Genomic DNA, 16,441 nt, shown 5'->3' with positions numbered 1-16,441 from the left:
CTCCCGTTGGTGATAGTTGGTACTGTTCATCCAGCGTTATAATATAGATATTACAACGCTCTATCAAGTGCACGCGAGGAATTTTCAAATTATTTTTTTTTTCTGACCTAGATACATGGTAATGCTGTTACCAAAATGAAATTCGCAATCGCAATTGTACTACACTAAACAGGTTTGGACTATATGAAGGTCTAATTAGGAAGCAAGAATTTGACTTGTAATTAAAATCAAAATGAAACTAAAATTCAATATACAATTTCTAGGTAGAGATTAACATGTTCTCACGCGAACATCGACAATCTCGTCCAAAATATTCAGAAATTAGTTACTCTAAGTTGCTGCCGCGAGGATGACATTCCTCGTTAGCAGCGTAACGAAAAGTAAACAAATTTCAGTAGTAAATATAAGTTTCTATCATTGAGCTTGAGAACCTAGTCCGAGTAGACATAGTTTGCAATCTTAAGGTGTCATGCGAGATTTTACTGAGTCCTATCACATCTAACTAGGAAAGGTCAGACAGCGCCATAACAGAAACTTAGAAAATTCACTGGTCTTGCAATGTTTGCATCGAAAGAGGATAGATTGATTTAGGATACTTTTCTCTTATAAGAGTAAATGTCTTATGAGTTGAGCAACTAAGCAATCATTGAGGATAGGAAATTAGCAAGTCTAACTACAGAATAAGCGAAACATGTCTGAGGTAGAAGCTGAGAGTTTATTTTATTTTTACACAGGCCTCGAGTTACAAGGCAAGACTGGAGTCGAAGTTCCAGATTACTGCAACGACGAGTGAATTTATACCCGTAGCCGGGGTCTCTTTTCACGCTGGGTTATTCAGATAGGATTACCGAACTCTTCTAAATTTGAAAACTTACAGTTCGTTTAGTTCATTTGATCCAACGTTGCTGTTGGAAAATTTTTTGTCAAGATTCCTAGAAGTTATTGTATTATGTTAAATAGGATAATTCCTAGGGACCCTCAAAAAAATTTTTTCAGCAACAACGTTGACTTGATCATCTGTTAACATCATATTGATATTAGTAACTATAACATCAAACTCTAATGATTTCACAGGAGTCGTGCGTTTCGTACGAAAGCGTGTGTATATATGTGACCGGGGCATGAACATTCCTAGGAAAGAATTGCAATTCCTCAGTTTATTAACTTAATTTCAAGGCTATCATAATTAAATTGGACAGACTTCCACGTATAATAAAAATTACATAATAACGAAACAGCGGACCTTCAGTACATTCACTGTCGTCTGAACAATTAATTAAAACTGACCTGATTCCGCGATGAGTGATTATCATCATTATTAACTGGGCATCGCAACATAATCTCCAATTCCTTTAGCTTCGCTACATTAATTGATTAAATTAAAGCCAATGATTAAAGTAAAATGATATTCAGAAATGTAATACACTCGCAATAAGGTAAACTATTGAAGCGAAATAAGAATAACATTTTTCGATTATTTCGATCTCTCTTTCCATTAAGCTTTCAACCGGACAACATAAATCCCGAGCGTGTGAAATTATCACGTCAGATATATCGAAGTTAACCTAGGTAACCCTCTCTATATTTTCAAAAAGGTAATAACTTTTCTGAAGTTTAATTAAAGCCATTCTTTTATTCATGCCACACGCAATTTCGCAACTCGTCGCGGCGTCGTCTGTAACTTCACCAAAGGGAGATTTAGCTTATTAGAAATTTTCGACCCGCTTGGCAATCTTTGAAGTTCATATACTCATGGCGGTACTTAAAACTTGCTCCCAGTTCGTCTCTTACACAAGTAGTGAGAACTAGTAGATACATCGAACTTTGGATTCTTCACTATTGCATATATAGAGAATGTAATTTTGTTTTATGAAGTTTTCGCGTTTTCCCAACTTTTATGAAAATTTATGTAATTACTGTGAATTAATTGATTCTTTTTTGTACAGGATAATTTATTTTTATGAAAAAAATATTGATTTTATGGAAATACATTTTCTTATAACTACTTTATATTGTTTATGGCTAAAAACGCTTCGTAATATTTACCTGAACTGCAATCTGAAAATAATATTATTCTTCTTATAGTCTATTTACTTGGACAATTTGTATAATCGAATGGTGCCTGACGTTCTAATACGTGAATTTCATTTCTGATGTATCTTTGGCTTAATTGAGTTATAAAATGATAAGAAATTCTTTACTATGAAATATATAATTTATATTTCCTTCAGTAAATTGTAATTAATTATAATCAACACCATTGAGCAAAGGCTGACTACCAACTACCAAATTGGCAGGCTTTTTAACAAGCTATTTTTTTCTCTACTGTATTTCTAAAAAATCCACTCTTTGTGAAAGTCAAGTTACCCAATTATAAGCCCAACGAAAATTGACAGTCATGCGCAAGTACAATATCACAAAACAACAACTGTACTTTTTAATCAGCCGTAGGCTGCGAAAAAAAACATGAAAAAGAACTATACACGTGAAAGCGAGTCTAACGAGCGCAATTGAATATTGGACCGAATGCCAGATCAATGGGCCAGGAGGTCTGGAATGGCTGTAATCAGCTTGTGAGCGCGAGCGTCTTTTCAGCGGCGTAGCGCACGCTGGGAGGGCGAATTTTGCAAACGGCGTGCCCATTGTTCGTGCAGTGGCAGTAGCAGCCGCCTCGTAATGAATGTTGGGATTACGAACTTCATTCAGCCGACGACGCCAATCGGCCGATTCTTATCGGTACTTCGGAAACAATATTACACCGTGCGCGGCTTGTGGCTCTTGCGGTTATATATACGCGCGCCCTCGCAGTCAGTTATTAATGAGTTCCTTGAATGGGAAGGAAACTGTGGGACGCATATTATAGTTTATCTTGTAATGACATCAGTAAGATATTTGAATAACATTCCGTTTGATTTAAATTTTAAATTTATACAAAATTATAAGAAATCATTTTTTTCATAAAAGCATGTACATCTCCATGTATATTTATTTATCGTAAATCACGGCATCTCCATAAAGCAGAAAAGCAAGAGAAAAAATCTTCCCCACGAGTTGAACTGAAATGCTTCATAAATGACGAGGGGTCCATACTCCAGCCTCGCAAGTGAGCTAACAGTTGGCTCGTTCCCTATAATTTCGCGGTTTCGTTATTCAGCTAAAACCGACTCAACGCAACAAAATAAAAATGAAAGAAGCAAAAAGATGAACACTATGTGAATTTGAAATTGAGAGCTAGCTCACTGCATAATCCGAAATTCCACAATCTCACCGCGACATCTCTAGTCTTCTAAAAATAGAGAACACTCGGAATCCAGCACATATATAAAGCCATCGAATAGTTAGAAGTGCAGGCAATGACACGAGGGAAAATCCACACGAGGACTTGGTTTATAGACGAGAATGCAGCACAGAGAAAGGGTCGTTATGTACGTGTACAGAGCAAAAGAAGTGAGAAATTAATACAGAAATGCGGTAGCACCGGGGAGCGTCAGTTTAAACCATGGCTACGAGTCACCGAGATGAAAATGTCATTTTCTCTAATTACAGTAATTCTGAACAAGGAAAATGGCAAGTGCCGCGTCGCGTACCTTTCACTTGACTTCGAAACTCCTGTACGATGCAAAAGAGGGAACGAGGCGACGATGAGACGTGAATTTCACGTTGAATTTATACATGTAACCGAAGATTCAACGTCTATCCGCAGCTGCGAGGAGTTCCCTGGATTTACTTGATGTGCCATTATCGCTGAATTCAATGATTGGTTTGCCATTTTGGAAATAGGTGCCGCGCGAGAAAACCCAAATGTCGTTAAGGAAATGGTAATGGGAACTTGACGATTGATTTAATCATTGAAATAAAACGATAATAATGTCTCACGTGTAGGTATCTAATATTTAATATTCACTGCGATAAAAGTACAAGGCGTACATGAATTTGCCCTCACGAGCCTCGAAGTATTTAGTAGAAATGATAAAAGTTATACGGCAAATTTTTTTGACAGTCGAGCACTTTTCACGACAAAGAAAAACTCGCGCGCAATTGACCGGATTCTAAACGCGATGACAAAAAGAAGCGGAAAAAGCTCGCCCGACATTATTTAACTGCGAACGAATATTGAAGTACGCGCATAGAACTTGTCAAATTACGGATGCTCGTAGTGACTAATTCATTAACCGTTTATGAGTGAAAAGCCGTCGTGGTATGTAATCAGCTTATTCTAATGCAACAAGCGAATTAATTATAAGCCCTCACGCATTCCTTCTTTTTCGCAAAGCTTCCGTCTGTCAGCAGACTTATATATATGCATATAATATATACATATATGCTCTCACCTCTAATCATTTCCTCGACGAGAATCCTGTAATCGCCTCTAAACGACGTAATTCATTCCATTTTATCCGAGCTTAACCTGGAAACCCTACAGCAGCAAGGCCTATATACCGGCAGACTGGCCGGGCACGCGAGGATATTTCCATCGTTTGCGCCTTCATGCATTATTCGAACGACCTTGCTCTCGATCGCGCCGGATAATAATTCAGCATTCAACGTCCTCTCGCGCACACGGTAATGCGTCTTTTTGAAGCTGCGCACCGCCATATTTTACCGTAGGAATTCCATTGACGAAAAATTTCGCGAGATGGACCTATTTTATTCGACTTGCTTGTTCTTGTATTTTCGCCGAAATAACTCCATTTTTTTATGACATTTAAAAGGAACTTTATTTACGTCAATATTGAACGTAAGACTGTACGGTGAATGTAAGCCGAAAAGAAAAAAATAACTGCACTCGCGGCTTTTTTCTCCTCATAAAGCGGAGACGTGCTGACTGACTGGTATCCACTTAATTTTCGTATTTAAGTTTCAAGCGTGTCTCGAATGCAGGCAGTAGCTAGCACAGCCACAAGAAAAATAATTTATAGCACACTCTGCGCTCCGAGCAAGTACAAATCCCCGACGGCGCGCGTTGGTCGTCTACAACTTTACTAGCTCACCCCTTGTAAGAATTGGAAACTTCGTACGAGGTCACTCAAAAGACGATCGAAGTAGCTGTTTATACGTTCGAACTTTAGCCATTTTCTGATCCTCGCTCGCCCAAACAATCATTTCATATAATTTTTACAATCGCTCATACTTTCACAAAAGTAATAAAAATTCTCTTTGTGTGTGTGTGTGTATATATGTGTGTGTGTGTGAGCATGTGTATACAACCGTCGATATTGAGAAGATTTCATTGGCTACGATCGAATTGTAGCGAAAGAAAGAGGAAAAGAAGCTGATGGTATATCAAAGAAGCTGAGCGTATAATACGCGAGAGAATTAAAGAAAAACGAAGCATAAAAAGTTTTACTTGGCGTCGCTAATACTTTTTTTCTCGCTACTTCGTCTCTTAGAGATTGTGTTTACTCTTATAATTGTGAAACTCCAAATTGAACTCCGATAAAAGAATGATCCTTTATATCACTTATAAAGATATAATGGCGTAATGTAACTTGCGATACTGATCGTTTTTTTCACTGTTGAAAAATAGAAACACCAGAGGTGAATTGTTTTTAACTATTATTATTTTGCCATAGACGCAGTAAATAGTTTTGTTATACAGAAATAAAACGAAGTTGCACAATAATCGAGCACTACTGTAGTTTTGATTGAACTACTCTTGCATATATCTCTAATTGCATAAACCAAGCATTTTTAATTATAAATAACTTAATAATCTGAGTTTAAGTATTTCTCCTTGAATTTCAAAATGCTAACACCGAGTATCTGTTGTGAATAAGATTTATAATTTTTTGAAAGTCGAAGCGATTAATATTTGAAAAAGAGTACTCAGTATCCGAATAATATAATACCTTCACTTATATCAAACAAATAGATAACAATGGCAATAACTTGGCTTGTCTTATTTTCCAAGAGAATACACCCACATCACAAATGTCGACGAGCAAATAGAAAAAAAAAAAAAAAAGACTAGCCCATAAAGTAGAACGCCATCCCAACGAAGACAGACCGCAAATGGAGCATCGATGGTATTGAAACTCCTCCTTTCAAACGTTCCCCTCCTTGTTCCTCGAAACGACGTCAATTTTTGTGCGAGCGAGGCCTCGGTAAAAAGACTAAAAGAAAGAAGCCAATAAGCGATATAAAGTCCTAAGATCGCAAGCAAAAGGAAGCAGAGGTGTACTTTACATGTAAAACGCTGTTGGGATGCTGTGCAGTAGCAAAAGAAGAATCCCCTGACGCAAACGAACAACTTTTGCGCGTGGCATAAAAGGCAAATTGCCGCTGAGCACCGAGCGAGAGAGGAAAACTGGCACGTTCTTATTTTTGTACGCGCGGCGGCTCAAAGCGAGGAGAGGAAGTGCTTTTATCGGAAAGGACGACGTAGCGCTCGTTTTATAAGCATCTACCTTCCTCTTTCTCTCGGTTAGACAAAAGACAGAAAAGACCAGGTGGCCGACTCGTATTTAAATGTGCATTATTCGCTCTAGGAACTGGCGCTTTGCGCCTCGTTTAATGACGCCGACTCAACAGTGCTGTAAATACTCTCACTCTCTCAAGATTAGACGCGCCGACTGTTTTATTTGGCTGTTGTGCTGATGCTCACTAATGGGGCTAAGGCTTTTTTTTCTACTAAGTAAGCGTATTCGGTCATTTGAGCTCATTAAGTTTGGTGGAAATTCGAGAGTTAAATAAAATTAATTTCCTTTTCGATCAATGGACATTTTCGTTGTTTCAACGTTCATGCCGTTTGTCTTTTTTCTTTTTTTCTTTTTTATGTCTCGTTACGTGAGCGTAAAACAGAGTTACTGTGATAAAGTATCTGTGCACGCGGTGACGTGTTATTTTCGTGAACATAAAGTTACGCTCATTTTTTTATGGTTTAGATCCACAATAGCTAAAATTTGGAGTTTTATAGACAATAATTTGGCACCGCGTCGTTCCGATCGTATGAATTCTTTCACCACGCATGCAATTCGGATGGTAAAATACGTCAGTTACTAACTTGTACTACTGAAATGAGCCTCATCGCGACCGCAGCGGATTCCAGTAAAACTTGGCAACCAAAAACAAATGCATAAGCCCGAATAAAACTTTCTTTTTTACTCAAACTCTCTTACGAACCGAATCAAACTCACTTTTACGTGGTGAAAATTTTCGTGTACGTTAAATATAGCTGCCTGGACGTGTCTAAATGCCGCTGCTTTTTCCAGGTATGCGCAGCAAGTTTTCAACGCCTCGAGGCTTCTGCATTGGAGATTCCCATGCAAAGTAAATGAAGTCGAGAGCAAGTATATATAACGAAAAAAACAGAAAGAAATGAAGCCACGTTGAAAACTAAGTCGCCGCCCAAGTCCGCGCGCGCTCGGGGCTTCCGCTTTTATTTTCGAGAATATTATGTGGCACGAGTTGCAAGTTCCAGGAGCGCACTGCCCGGATACTCTGCAATGTTCGTCGAGCGTGTCAAAGGAACCGCCCCGCGAAAGCCAAGCGTACTTCTCTTTTATTTTTAGAATTTTGCATCTTTTCGGTCAAATCTCTTTTTTGGTAATTATATTTTGTTGCACACATAAGTCGGCGATATGGCGAGCTCTATCTAGTTGACGCAAATGCTAATGCTCTTATTCAGCACTCTGTAAGTACCTATATTTCACGTTTATGAGTGATGAATTGCAATTTTATACTTCTATCAATACTGTCATCGGCATAAATCAAAGAAATGAACACAAAAGCGTACTAGTCTTCTAGTCTTAAAAATATCAATCCGATAAAACGACACATCGACATATTATACACGGCAAAGCTCCTACCTCACTCAGAGCTCTTTACAACAGACAATACTCGCAAGCTGTATTACTTGCTGGCAATGCAACTGCCTCTCTCTTGCTGTCTTCAATAAAGGCGAGCGTGGCGGCAGTGGGGTTGCATTTGCGTGTATAGTGCATTCCTGGTATAATTCAACGGCAACGGGTAGGAGGAGGGTCCGCTTACGTGACGTCTGACGAAGTTCCGGAGCTTCTCTCTACGGCTCCTTCCTATTCTATCATAAAAGCACTAAATCACGGTCTCTCTCTCTCGCTGCAACCACATCTCTAGAAATTTACTTGGCCACTCTCTCCCTACGAATTATCTCTTGGAGAGCACGCAGGGCTTTATAATCGAGAGGTGCACCGAGCGACGATTCGTTTTGCATGAATTTCCAACGTTGCTCGCCATATGGAAATGTGAGTGCCGCGTAACGCAAATTTGTACGTTCTTCTCACTCTCTTGCTTCAAGTTTCTGTCAAAGTTTTAATAATGCGCGGACGAGTCGCTGGCGCGTATATTTGTCTCGATCATTTGTTATGCATCGTCTCTCTTTGATACGCAAACTTACTTTAAGCGGCATAAATATTTGCATGGTAAATCATTCGCTAACCAAAATTAACGTCTGAGCGGAACAAAATTTAAAATTTTTTTTCGGAGTGCCTTTAAATGACGAAATAAACTGCTCGAATCCTCTACTACGTCAAAATAATAGAACTTTATATCGATAATAACTAGCGAATACGAATATACGTCTAAACGTGTCCATAGCAAAATAATTATTGTTATAATTTTACTACTCAGTGCTAAGTCATATCTTATCGCATATTCCTACTAAATATCTCAGTAGAGTACGATGAACAACTTCTGATCTTAAAATCATAACAGAAACAAATTTAGCTAATTCCATAAAAACACCACTGAAATACGTACTGAGATCATAAGGCGAATATTTAAGCTGGTATAATATAGCTTCAAATTCGAGCTTCTTGCATTAGAATAAATCATATAATCACCTCAAAGGAGATGTCTTGACGTCTAAGCCACACGAGCAGGACAAACAACTGTTTTGCCGTGATGAATAAATAATGCTATTTACTCGAGTACCCGCACCTTCCAACATTAACCAATAATTTTTTTACTGGAATGAACTAATATATATTTTGAATGTTGCAGGTACTATCAAGTCTCAAGTAAATTACTTTTCACAACCATGACTGACTATACGCAAACCTTACTACTCGACTTCGTAGGCATATCTTTCATTTCACCCACCGCCAAAAACTTTATAAACGTCTGGAAAATAGACTGAACCATAAACCTAGTAGCGGGTGGCGTCAACTACAGAGAAAAGTAGTACACACGTGTTGCAGATTTCTTTCGAAAGCGAAGAAGAGATAAAATTGCGAGCAGGCGAATATGATGAATGTAAGTTGTCGACTCTGTCTCTTTTTCTCTTGCACACAAGTTGGTACGTTGGTGGCACGCAAGTTGGCCAGGAAACTAGCTAGTGATTTTGGAATGCACACTGCGTACACGCGCTGGTCAAGTTTGTAAGCTCGAAGTTGCGACTCGAGTTTTTGAGATCCTCGGAGTTCTATATATATAGGAATGATATTGCGTGCGACTTGTTTTACGTAATGCGCGCCCGATGTCGCTAATAAGACCAGGTTTTTGTATTTAATTTTTGTTCACCTGGGATTCTTTATTTTTAGCTGAGTGATTGGATTGAAAGATTTGCCGCTGCTGTTGGAATTCGATGATCGTGCGAATACGTTTGGAGTTTGTATGCGCTCTTCGCATATGTGCTCAATGAATTCGAATTATTTTAATGAGTGCGGCATTTCATTGCCTGCAAATTGTTGCCTGCGCATATTCTATTTGGCCAATTGTACGATCGCGATTTCACGATTAAATTATTTTCCTGGTAAATCAATTCATATCGACGAATGAATAAACGATTTGAATTTCATAACTGAGCGTCGCGTAGTTAAAAAATTAACGAAGTGAAATCGTAGGAAATCACATCACGCAAAAACAGCGAAAAATATTTGCCGTACAAAAAACAAAATTCACTGACGAAGTCAGAAGTCAATCAGCTTTCCTACTTGTCAGTAAAATACTGAACGTATTCCAAGTGGAATCCGACTGAGGGAAAGAGCAGACTGACAGATTTTAAATATTTGATATAGACGCGATAAAATTGGAGTGGTTATACTGTGAGGAAATCACATTTATCCTACCTCTCTCTATTTCGTTTTCGCTTGAATGAAAGAAACTTGATACACCGAAAGAAAAGAACCACGTCACGTTATATACATATGTATAATACTCGTACCTGATTAATACTTTTCCCTCGACGCGCGGCTCGTCTCACTTCTTTTTTCTCGTTATCAATCTTTTCAGCATGAATATTTAAGCGAAAGTCTATCCCTCGCGCGCGTCGTGCGACGGTAATGAATATTTCATCCGAGTTTTAATACCTACGGCCAACTTTGGAATGGCCCTTTTGTAAGCAAAAAACGCGACGACGCAATAAGGATTAATTCGTGGGAAAGAAGATCGCGTAACTCGACTTTTCTTTTTTTGCTCTTCCTTTGCGCGGATGAGCTGCGTCTTCCTCGACGACTAACTTTTCGTGGAATTTTATTTCGATTGAGCCTCAAAGGATGGGAAAAAATTGGAATGTTAATGGCATAGCCTGGAGATTCTGTTAAAACATTCTTTCAGTTAGCTGTGTTGAGAAGGTTTTTTGTAGATTCTTTTATACTCCTAGTACATTTCGTAGAGATTCACCTTTTTATAATTAAGTTACGCGTTGACAGGGCCACGCTCAAACATAATTTATTGTTCCTCTGATTATATATGCTTAGTCTGCACGTTTTATCGTATATATGATTCTTCAGTCCATACATTAATTATCTCTGAACAGACAAACGCGACACTATTTTGCTCCATATCCACGAAGAAAAGCCACGACTATCGTACTTGATATTTCCGCTTCGGAAACTGGCTATACTACAATTTTCTTTTGGAATACAGCTTGCAGTGAAACAATGCGAAAAACACAGGCCTTACAAAACAAAATGCACCCACACACACGCCTCAATTAAAAAACGCGAAGCCAGCCATTTCGAAAAAGAAAAAAGGGCAGCCGTGCTCGCGGACAGTTTAACGAGGCTCGGCAAAAACAAAAAAGAAAAGGAAGGCAGCGTAGCTCTGCAACTAATGATTATGCGCATCTCGAGCCAATAAATCAAAAGCGAGTTCTCTCCCCGTGCCTTAATTAACTCGTCGGGAAGAAGGAACGAAGGGGAGGGGGAAAAAGCAAAATCGGCGCAGCAATTATAATTAATAACAGTCGTTATCGCGCCCAACACAACACAACCAGCGAAACTTGGCAGTCAATCTTTAAACTCAGCGCGGGCGTTGAAACTTTGGCCAACAGCGATGATTGAAGCGTCGCGTCAGTTATATCTATACACAGGCTGGAATGGTTCAGAGGAGGTGGGGATCTTTCAAACGATATTGTCGGATGGTTATTACATACCGAGAGGCTTTGTATATACCTATGTACGTATACCGCATCACTGCTGGCTTGCTCTGTGGAAACGAGGGCTTCTTTGATGAAATAAGTTTTCGATACACTTGACCCTTCCAGCGCGCGCTTAAGCTGCGAAAATTCAGCAAGTTTGCTCGGATTTCATGTCGACGTGCCTGCCACTTCGTTGTCGTAAATCCGTTGGTAGAGGGTAAAGGGGATGAAAGAGAAAAATTCATGAATCGAGTGATCACTAAAATTATCGAAGGAAACATGTTTTCTATTGTCCAACAGAAAACACTTGCTTGGAGATAATCACGTGAAGTTTGCTTTTCTTTTTCTTTATATTCTATTGTTCATGAACACGATGATGCTTCGATACCAGGGGTGGTATTACGTCGATGACAATAAACGATCTACGATCATAACGTAATTTTTCATTTTTCTTTGTCATCATCATTAATTGATCAGTGATTAATAATCACAACAAAAATGTTTGCTATCCAATAATAAATAATTGAACGCGGAAGTAATTCGTTGTTTCCAATCGTACAAGTAGTTTTTTTTTTGTTAAATAACAATAACACGAGTTACGATTTTATCTATTACTTTATGCGAAAACCAACTGAATCTCAGAGTCAATTTTTTTTTTACTTCTTATTCTCTCAACGCATTAATATTTTTATTTTTTATCGATTTGATACAAATCATTATTAAATAATGATATAGCTATTATTGATGCTCGTAATTAAGGAATTCATGGTAATTTTTCACTCTTTATTCTTTTTAAAAAGTCTCTAACGAAACCATTAGACGGCCGGACATTGAAAATTTGAATCCGTATTTTACACAAAAAAATGAGGATGAGATTCTACGTTAACGTGTAATTCCTGTATCGAATGAACTACCGAAAATTAAAAAAGACCTCTAGTATTTATACCCTTCGAAAAATTAAACATCGAATTTTAGCAAAAAAGAATAGACATCCATTATATACCGAGTATAATCCATTTCATCGTTTTTATTTCCTTTCTTCCGTTTTTGTTTCGCTTGTATAGTCTTTCGATTAAACGAGAATCACGTACGCAATAAAATAATTGAGAAACTCGCAATGCTTCTGGAATACCTCTATAATTATTGGTTTATTTTTTGGTTTTCTCGCACGTGAAGTCGATATAATTTTTAAAATACAATTATGAAGTATAAAAAAGAGTATAGTTAATTTATGATTGATGAAATCTTGAATTTTACAAAATATTAGGGACTTAGATGAAAATGGAAATCGGTCAATTATAAACCTTTACATTGATCATAACTTCAACTGATTAAATTTAAATAAGAAGATTCATTCATTCAATTTGTCGATATGTCAATTATAAAAGAACGTCGAAACCGGTTTCTTATAATCTAAAGCAATTTTTTAGTTAGTAAAATAAACATGTAAGTTAAGTCTCAATCACGTAAATCAGTCAATGTATTTATCATTTCTTTGTTTTTATATTAAAAAAATTTTCTTTGGGACTGGTAGCAATGGTTAAAAAAAATGACCAAAAATAGAAAGCAAATTCTAAGCAATATTGGCAAAAAAGTTTCTGTGAAATGGAAATTTCAAGCTTTCGCACAAGATATAAGTGACGACGAATGAGAAAGAGAGAGCGAGCGAAATGGATAGTTCGACGTGCGCGAGTGAGAAGTCAAGTGGATATAGATGAAAGAGGGCGACGTGCGAGCAGCGGCGAAAATGTGTGACGGATCGAAATTGCCGGGCGAGATTTTTTTCAAAAAAAGGATCCATGTCAAAATGCTTGATCGACGTGCTTTTCGACGTTCGGACTTCATATCCTCTCGGAATAGGAAATTGGACTCGGAGATTTGATGGCGTGGACTGCATCTCGACGAAACACTCGCTTCTTCAGATACCACGTTATTTTCAAGGATTTAGATCAAAAGATTCATCTATAGCAAGTTGTTTTACAGACTCTATTATCTGAACAATCGAGTTTGCGTAATACGTTGGCTTCATCAGTCGAGAGGGAACAAAAAATATAGCACAGTCTTCCATCTTTATGATGAAATTATAGTTTCTACGAAGAACGACTAAGACCATTAGCAAAAAGTTGGGCACAATAACCAGGTTCACCGGATTTGAAACATGAAGACTTAACTAGCTAACAAACGCGCAATTCTAATCAAATTGGCGAGGAGAATAATTATTATTGCTGTTGGACAAGTTTGGAAGATACGTGAAGAATGTTGGAGAAAGTTTGCTTAGCAAATAAAAGGCAAGCCATACTTTCGCAGGCAGGAGAGAGATAAGCTGCTTGCCGCACCGGCGGGCGTTCATCATTGCGAGACTCGAGCTTGAAGTTGAGACAAAGTTCACTCAAGTCCCCGTGAAATTGACTCGCATTTAAAGAAGAACTGTGCAGCCCGTACTCCTAAATATACCGCAAACATATTGCTCGCATCCGCCGCCGCTCAAAAATTTCCAGCGAGTACTTTCGAAACTTCGAACAATGCTTTCGAATTGCGAGTTACATTTGTTCGCGCTATTTTTTGCTCCATTTCCGGATCGTTGAATTCAGCGAAACAGCAAAATTAACGAACTAAGCGATATAAACTTGCTCGTTATTTTCCGCGAGCTCCATCGAAGTCTAATAATACGCGTATTCCCGAGCACTTTTCGCATTTTATTTCAGACTTCGACTTCGACTTGGCGAGTTCGTTACCGCACCTAACTTTTCTATGCCTTTCAGCGCATTCGCAAACAGAAAAAGTGCAACACAAAACGTCAGCTTCCACGGTGAAGTAATCGTACAAAAGCACTCTTTTAACACACTGCACGACAAAGCGAAGTGCAACATTTACGTACTACTAAAGCATTTTGGCTCTTTATCGCATATGAAAAAAGGCAGCTCAGCCATGTCATCACACATTTACCCACATGATGTCGAGAGAAGAGGAGGAGGGGAAATTTTGTAGTGGTCGCTAACTACAAACAAGCACGACATCGTTGCAGCGATAAAAAAAATACATACTCTTCCAGTGAAAGAAGAAAGCAGCGACCGTTAGCAGTTTACGCGAACGAGAGAGAGTGAGAGAGAGAGAGAGAGAGAGAGAAATGGTGGAGGGAGGCATGAATAGATGGCGATAAAAGCTTGCTGGAGTATAATATAGCGTAAAAGGAAATCCTCGGACGCAGCTGCACGAGAGAGGAAAAAATCAAGAACCTTGTGTGTGTATGTGTGTGCGTGTGTCGAGGGAGGCCGCACTTTATGCAAATCGTTATAGGAGAAAACGCCTGTTGGCTGACCCCGTCCCTCTCCTGCCCCGATGAAAATTCATACGGTGTCTCTTTTTCTCTGCATCGTCCACCCTCGCACTGCGCACAATATACGTCGAAATGCGCAAAACGAATGTCTCATGGATATATATAATGCAGGTTGACCCCTCGTCCCTTTGTGGATACACGTGAGAGATAGTTCGTCTTTAGGGGCTTGCTATAACTACTGGCGTACATGAATATTTACGGTGGACACGCGCTCTCCGTGTAACACAGGATATCGGTCTCATGTTAGAAAGATGAGATCGATTGCGCTGATCGCTAGATTGATTTTAATTGAAGGGCATCGCGCTCGGACGCCGATTTATAAGCGATTAGATTTGCGCTTCTGCCCGCCTACGTTTGTCCAGAAAAAGCTGCCGCTCGATCGTTTTCGGCCGACGCGCCGGACGTAATGGCAATTTATTCGGTCGCGCCGAAATTCCGTCGATCGACGATGGCGCCCTGAAACTAACGCGATTGTAATTCGATGATCGTGCTGTCGGAATTAAATTTGCCGATAACGCGCGCGCGACAGCAAACTTTACGGTGAGGCCACTTAACGAACAATCGAATCAGTGGACGGTCGCGAACGGCGCTGCTCCCGCGAACCTTTTGCGCGGTTCGCGAACCCGCTTCGGTATAACATTAGCTTTGGCAGCGCTATAAGCCATCAACTTTCGACGACAAATCGCATTGCCGCTCGCACGCTAATTGCAAGCTACGAGTCACAGCCGTCGTTCGGATTCGTCGTCGCCGGACAACAGTTCCGTAGTCATCAGTCGACGGCACGGAGCTAAGTGTCGCAACGCGCGGCATTTTATTTTTACGTGCGAAGGCCCGCCTCATTTGCAATTCTCTCGCAGCTAATGGGTATTGCTTAGAGTCAATGGGATTGATTTCGTTGGGTCTCGGCTGTCTCCCCTAACGCCTCTCTTGCAATGCAGATGTGCCACCGCAAGATATAGTTCGACGCGAGGAAGGTCCTTGAATTTCCATGGGCCGGCTGTCGTAAGGTTTCATGAGCCTTGTGTGCCGGCGAATATTTCGCTCTCTCGATGAATATTTGACGCACGCGAGTTGTGGCTTAGTGCACTTACCTCTCGGCAGACGCTGCGATGGACGTCAGACTTTCTTGTTGCTCACTGATGTTGTGAGCAGCGCTGAGCTATTAGGGGATTTTCAACTGGAAAGCTCTCTCCAGTGCACGGTGCGTTGTACTGCAAGGAAAGTTCTGTTTTTCGACGAAAACGAAAATCATAATAGAGTTGAACACATAAATCTGCATGCTTAAAAATTGTATTAATTTTGATATTGGATTTTGCGAAATATTGTAAAATCTTTTGTATATTTCCAAATAATTAAAGTTTGAATGATAACAAAAACTGTGGTTAAAAGACTTTTATTATCGTTAACGTCAAGTTTATTTCTCTGTACATTGCATTTCAATGATATTTCTCAGTACCATATATAATACATGAATGATTCCTTTTTTGGTTGTCATCGAATACCAAGCGAAACTATTATATACACTGAGTCCGCTATGATGAAATGTTTTTTACTGCGCAACTACGTTTTTAATATCTAAACCCCTCCTTTATTAATAATAATAACCTTTCGATAATTCTTAAGCGCTACAATCCATACAAATATTCTCTGTCTCTTTGTCTCTCCTCATTGTTACGTTCGTTGGTAAAGTTGTTTGTTCCTTTTGGACGAGAAATTCACAGCGCTTGGAAAGGGGAAGAGCGAAATGAATAATACAGCTTTTCGTG

At 39.2% G+C, this 16,441-nt stretch overlaps 1 protein-coding gene across 1 annotated transcript in view; it reads left to right on the top strand.

Moving 5' to 3' along the window:
* Positions 1 to 9,150: 9,150 nt before the first annotated feature.
* LOC131672622 (lachesin-like) overlaps positions 9,151 to 16,441 on the top strand; it is a 49,165-nt gene continuing 41,874 nt past the window's right edge. The window contains exon 1 of the mRNA XM_058949981.1: positions 9,151 to 9,231. The gene's annotated coding sequence lies outside the window, so the exon portion shown is untranslated. The remainder of the gene's footprint in view (positions 9,232 to 16,441) is intronic.

The sequence above is a fragment of the Phymastichus coffea genome, unplaced genomic scaffold (genome assembly GCF_024137745.1).
Source record: "Phymastichus coffea isolate CEN01 unplaced genomic scaffold, Cenicafe_Pcof_1.1 PCOF00155, whole genome shotgun sequence".
NCBI lineage: Eukaryota > Metazoa > Arthropoda > Insecta > Hymenoptera > Eulophidae > Phymastichus > Phymastichus coffea.
The sequence above is the reverse complement of the archived record's forward strand: the minus strand, read 5'-3'. Positions and strand labels throughout refer to the sequence as shown.